The sequence below is a fragment of the Anas platyrhynchos genome, chromosome 3, assembly GCF_047663525.1.
Source record: "Anas platyrhynchos isolate ZD024472 breed Pekin duck chromosome 3, IASCAAS_PekinDuck_T2T, whole genome shotgun sequence".
Taxonomy (NCBI): Eukaryota; Metazoa; Chordata; class Aves; order Anseriformes; family Anatidae; genus Anas; species Anas platyrhynchos.
Genome location: NC_092589.1, coordinates 60,466,543 through 60,473,198, shown reverse-complemented (window position 1 = coordinate 60,473,198; position 6,656 = coordinate 60,466,543).

The following is a 6,656-nucleotide window of genomic DNA, read 5'->3' as shown; positions in this document are numbered from 1 at the left end:
TTGCAAGTGTGTGGATTAAGTGATAAATCCCTTTTATTGGTTCTTAACTGCAAACAGCTTTCCATCCCTAACTTAAGTTACTTTCCGTGTTGGTATTTCTGCCACGCTTACTGCCATAAGATTTCTATTTTTAGTGGCTAACATTCAAACTACCTAGTTCAGGGCTCAGTGTAATTGAATTTCAACTACGTACACTGCATTTTGATATTTCTTTACTACTAGGAGCAGTGGAGAAGGCACTGGGCAGTTGATTAACAAGATTATCTTGGTGGCACTGTTAGGATGAGGTCTTTCCCAGCTAACTCAGTGTAGAGCCTCGTGTGCTGTCTTGCAGAAGAGACAAACACAAGCAGTAATCAAATAAGACTGGAACAAATTTGGCCATCTGCCCTGTGTCATGGTGACCAGAAGTTAGAAGATAAGCAAATTTACAAACCTCGTTTCAATGAGGTTGCTTGTTTTGGTCTTTATATGTATTTCCCAGGAGCTCTGATGGCCTCGCTGTAGCAGATAGCTTTCTGATAAATGCTAACAAAGTTATGAGGAACAGATCTGCCTTCCTAATGATGAAAAACACAATGGTAAAAACCTAGGGAAAACAAGCTGCAACTGGCCCATCCACTTAATGGATTTTGATTATTGCCATTTACTGGAATATTTGGCTTTGGATCAGTCAGGATCCTGAAGATGAATACTTCATCTCTGTTGGGTACTTAGGATGCTAATTTTTAAGGGAGCCAGTAGTGACATGACCCGATCACTGCACAGACTTCAAATAATAGGTGAGATGATTTTACTTTTACGTGATGAACTAAAAAAAAAAAAGTCACAGTTATTAAGACGATGCCTAGCTACAGGAGATTCTGCATTGCTGAGTGCCCGCAGGAAATTATTCACTGTTGGAAAGCGCTCCAGGCATTCAAAACAAAATCTTCAGTTCCCATTTCGTGCCTTTATTGCATTCTCCATCAGGCATGGGACTGAGTTCCTTTTTGTGGAGGAAGGTAGATTTTCTCTTCTGAATACTCCAGTCCCTGGCAGGAGTGTCCAGTGCTCAGTGCAGTCACTGCGGGTCTTGGGCTCTGACCCCACTGCTGTTCTGGCTCCCCAGCCCTGGCAGAAGCAGTGTATTTCCATCCTTCTTCATGTGGTGTGAAGAAGGAACCTGACCTTTCAGCAAACACTTCTAAATTTCCTGCTTGCTCAGGATGCACATCGGGGTCCAAGAGTAGCACTAAAATGTCAAGATTTTGCTGAGATTTCCTTTGAGGTTAACTAGGAAAGGAAAGCTAGTGTTAACCTTAACAGACCTAAGGAAACACAGCATGGCATAAGTAACAGGGTAAAACAGCTACTGTTGCAAAGACATACAGGAGAACAGAAAAAATAGACCAAATAGTATTCAGACCTAAGTTGCACAACCTTTCAGCTCTAGAGGGAGGCTGAGGGTTGGTGGCTCTGTCCCACATAACCTTGGGTCAGGTGTTACTCCTTAGCAGCTTTTTATTAACAGGATAGTACAATCTTGCAAATCAGCAGTGCTTTGTTTGTTTGTTTTACTCCAGAAGCATACAGTGCATTTCAGAAAGCAAAAGGTTTCAATTTCTCTTCAGAAGCAGGCTTGGATCGAACTTGTGTTGGTTATAGGAGGGTTTGTTAAAGACAGTGGTGTGAGCGGGTTAGAACTGGTCCCACCTGAGAGACCTGCTTATGAGAAATGTATTGGTTGGCATAGTGGAAGTAAGGGTTTTTTTCTCTTTGCCACACAAATCAATTGTGTTTACTAACTGGGTAAAAGGTAGTCTTGCAGCATCTTGACGTGTTAGACAGGAATGTGTTTATAGAGACCTGGGAATGTTTTGACGATGGCTGGGAGCTAGGTGGCTCTGACACCTGCGCTTTTGATAAACTGCAAGTACAACCATCACAAAAGATCATGACATATTTATGGTAGTGATGAGGAGTTAAGGATGTTGCAAATAGAGGAGGGACACAAATGGAAGCAAACTACTATTTACCTATTGGTGTAAGGCACCCCAAATGAGTTGGGGGATTACCCACCAACAGATGAGCACAATCGATGATGTCAAGTGTAAGGAGACATGTTCAAAGATACGTGGCTTTTTTAGATTCACGCTCTCATTTATGTTTTAAAAGCCATGGGGTCAGTTTGCTGACAGCCCTCTGCTTGTGCAGTAGGCGAGGAGCAGGCAGAGCTCCCTGCTGGCTTCAGCATTTGTGCAGAGGCTCTGCAGAGCGGGTGACGTTGCCTCAGGCCTTCCGTCAGCAACTGCCCTGAGGTCCCTTAGAGTCACATTTCCTATTTTCCCTATTTTTCCGTTGAAGTATCTTTGCTTGTGATCCTTACAGAAAAAACTTTGAGTGACAGCTTGAGTCAGAGGCTAAACTTGTAGCTACAGTTTATCTGTAGTCCTTTGTCAAAAGCTTTTATTAGTGCATGTTGAGTGCAGTAGGGGCACTGCATTAGTGCAGTAGGTCAGCACTGGAGGTAGGACTCCTATTTCCAGGTGGCAACAAATTCCTGTGAAAGTTAAGAGGGTAGAAAGCTCCTACCATTGCTCTCAGGCAGGTGCAGGGCCCCTCTGCTCATCTCCATCATAATTAAATTCCTGATTCTGTAGAGCAGAGAACACCCCTTAAACAGCTTTTACTGTTTTCCTTTGCTGTATGGCAAAACACAACATCTTTGCCCCAGCCAACTGCACTGCCTGAAACTGATTTTGCTGGCTGCTCCTGATCAATTGCTGAGTCTCCCTTTCAGGCTGATAACTGGTTGCCCTGCTCCCGGGTTGCTTTTTGGCTACGGCTTAAAAATGGGAGGCCCAGGGGCGAAGAGTGTGGGAGGAAATGAGAGAATAGCGTTGAGCAGCAGAACAGACTGCTACCTGTGTTTTCCCACAGAAATAAATAAATAAAAGATTGACCATAAAGGCTCTGTTTTCTAAAACTTGTACTATTTCTTTATGAAGCTGGGTAAAAAATAAATAAATAAATAAATGTTTGTTATTATAAGTCTGTGAGCTATGCAAGACCTGTTGTGCATACTATGAAAAAGCTCACCCTAATAGTTTTTAACATCTATCTTTAAAACCTATATAGTCATAAAACCAGAAACGTGCTCTCTGCTAAGATGCATATAGTCTGTGGTAACTGCTTAAAAAGTAAAATGTCTCTGTGATCACACAGGAAAGCGTAAGCACACTCAGTTCAGGATGACAGTTATTGGGGGGTGCTTGGGTCAGCCAGTTCAGCAGGAGACTCAGAGCACACGGTGTTTTCAAGTCCAGTGTGGTGACAGTTCACACTCACTAAATCATGTTGCACAAGCTGAGCCCATCTTTTTGTAGATGTGTATTTGCTCACATTACAAGGATCAAGGGGTAGTCCAAAGAACATCATTTTTGCAGACGCAGAACTAGAAATGGATGTACAAAATACTCTAAGAACTGTCTTGTGTTGTGCAGAGACAAGGGGTGTGCAGGAGAAGTACCGCTTCCCTCGTGCCTCATCCAAGGCCACGAGCAAAGGAATGGTGCAGAAGCAGTTTTGCTGATAGCCACCCTGTGCAGTGGGATTTTTTGTTGTTGTTTAGGCTGATGCAGCTTACTATAGCATCACACTGGCTAGCAGCATTTCCAGATGCTGGAGTAGAATTTCATCTAACTCTGGCCCTGCTCCTTGGCACACTGAGTATCCCCTCTATCCCACTGGCCTGCTGTCCTCCTTAGCAGAAAGCAGTCAGACAAAATGAACCCCACTGCTGTAAGCATGGACCATGTTCCTGTCAACATGCCAGCTTACTTTTGACAGCTGGAAGACGTTGTTTCTTAATGCCAGCTTTTGGGTGCAGAGCCGACGATACATGTTTATGGCACAGGCTGCTGCTAAATACCATGTCTTCTCTCAAGCTTTTGTTCCTTATTCTCTACCAGAGGTTTTCATAGCTGTGTGGTGCTGAGGAGCAATCTGTTCCTTGTAACCTAAGTCTGGGAAAATCTGTATCAGCTAAACTGATTCTGGTGGTTTTTGAAAACAGAAGTCTGTACTTTTGGTTCTCTGTCTTATTTATTTATTTATTTATTGTTACCAGAAAGGGAAAAGGCAGTACAAATTAAGGAGAACAGCTCAGCGTTATTACATGTACATATTACCAAAAATCTTCATGGTTTGTAGATGACACTAAACATGAAAATGACTTCCTACACTTACTGCTATGTGATCCTGGGCTGATGAAGCTTGAAACCTATATGCAAAACCAAAACAGCAAAATCTTACCTTGTCGCTGTGTCTTCCTTTTACAGAACATGAATTTTGAATTGGCAATGAATTGCTATTTTGAATGGACAATTGGAGACAGGTGAATGATTTTAAATCTTGACTTTGCAAAAATTAGTTCTATCAGATAAGATCCCTGCAATTATTTAAAAATATGATGCTTGGAATAACTGATCCTTTAACTCTGCTGTATAGGTGAAGCACATTTCTTATTTAAAGGGAAAAAAGGATTAATTGGCTTTAAGATTTGATAGAATATGAGCATCATTCTACCATTCAGCGGGTCAAGAGATGTCATCCATCTGTTACCATCATTGTTGAAGAGAGACATGCTTGTTTGAAAGACCTACACTCACTGGAGAGTTTTCACAGACCTCAGTCAATTGTTACTGTTCAAACCATGGTGCAGTTGTAGTTTGAATTTTTCTTGCTTAACCTTTCAGTCACTTGGTCTGCTTCAGCCTGTATCTGCAGGTTAGACCATACAGAAGTCATGAGTGTACTCTCTTTTGGTAAACTTGACTGATTTTCACTTCTCAGTCCCAAATTCAGGAATTTAACTCTCTTCAGTGAAATGCTTTAAAATAAGTTTTTAAATCTATTTTGAAACCAATAGGGGTTGAGCATGTTTCTGTGCAGTCATTGATTAAGAATGTAATTTGAAAGTGTGTCCTGGCTCAGGACCTTGTTTTCATATTGTACATTTCCTTGTCCCTGAGAACGTTTTTCGCAGCTCTTGCTGGAAATGTTCATGGGAAGAGCTGTGCTATCTGAGTAGCAGTGTAAGCAGCCTTTTCCAGAGCCTAACCCCTCCAAATCACTGCACTGCTGGTGTGTTGCAAATAACTGGACCATCACCGATGCTAATGCATTGCTGGCATCTCCAAAGGGCACCTGCTTGTCCAACACTACTATCAGAACTGTTTCTGATCCCACTTTTGCAGAGAGTATGCTAACTTCAGCCTTGTCCAGCAACCTATGCTCCTTTAGTGGCTCAGCACAGAAAGAAAGAAGTCCTCTGGTAAGGTAATTGGAGTGCCCTGTGAAGTCCAGGCAATCCAGCTGCTTGTATGCAATGGATGTGCAATTTTTCCTTATAACGGTTTGATCACATCCCTATACTTTGCATTACACGTTATCTTGCACCTTGTATTGAACAGTTATCATGTATTCCTCAACTGGCAAACTTTTGTGCAGGCTCTCAGGCTGCAGTCTGTATCGTACCATGCAGACAGCTCACCCTCTCTTTTTGCATGCCATATTTGGATTTTTCCATCTGCACGTTCTCTTTGTGTAGTAATTTTTCCGGAGCTGCTGTAAGTCAGACCACAGGTACCCTGCACTCTGATGCCTATTTCAGTCACTCCTTCAAAAACCCTGTCACTCTCTCTTAGTTGTAGGCAGCAAACCACACTTAAAAATTATGGTTCCTTTTCCAAAACTGTGTGTGCCCACACCTAGCTATCAGTTTCATCAACATTAGATCTCATTTTTGATAGCTAGACTTCCTGTTTTTCAAGCTTGAAAAGGCATTTCGATAGATTTTTATATTAGTATTTGCCTTACATCTTCCCGGCTTTGCTTAGTTTGTAAACTAGATGCTATTTTTCCAGTAGTGGTCACATCAGCCCTGCAGACAGAGGTAAAGTGCTATTTTCTTTGCTGTTGTACTCAAGAAGTATACGTCCTTTTGTCCTCAACATACTGTTAGTTCTATTAATCTCCCACGTCATTGACTTCAAGGCTATAAGTAGCTTTATGTTTGAATATAGTCTATGGTCTTTGTTTCTAGATATATCACCTTGCTTTTGGCTTCATCAAGTCCAGTAAATGGGGCTAACCAATTTTTTTATTTAAATATAATATAGGCTGGGAACATGTCAGTTCTCTTATTGCTTCAATCTTCCATCTTACTAATAGTAGATTCTCGTCTGAAATCTTGTAGGTAGAAATAGTTTTACAAGGAAGTATTTTGGTCCATGGTGATTGTTTTGCTTGCTGAAGGCACCACATCTGATTAGTTTCATTTGATTAATATAATATAAAAGGCATTCGTAATGTAGAATCAGTTCCAGAGAAGCTGCCCAGAGAATTTTAGCCCAGAGAAATTGCCCAGAGATGCTGTGGATGCCCCATCCCTGGAGGTGTTCGAAGACCAGGTTGGATGAGGCCCTGGGCAACCTGATCTAGTGGGTAGCGTCCCTGCCCATGGCAGGGGGGTTAGATGGTCTTTAAGGTCCCTTCCAACCCAAACCACTTTATGATTCTGTGAATTCAATGCAAATTCAGATTAAAAGGAAGCAACACTGAAAGTGTTGCAAACATCTCTTACAAATATTACTAATGAGGCTGGTCTATAA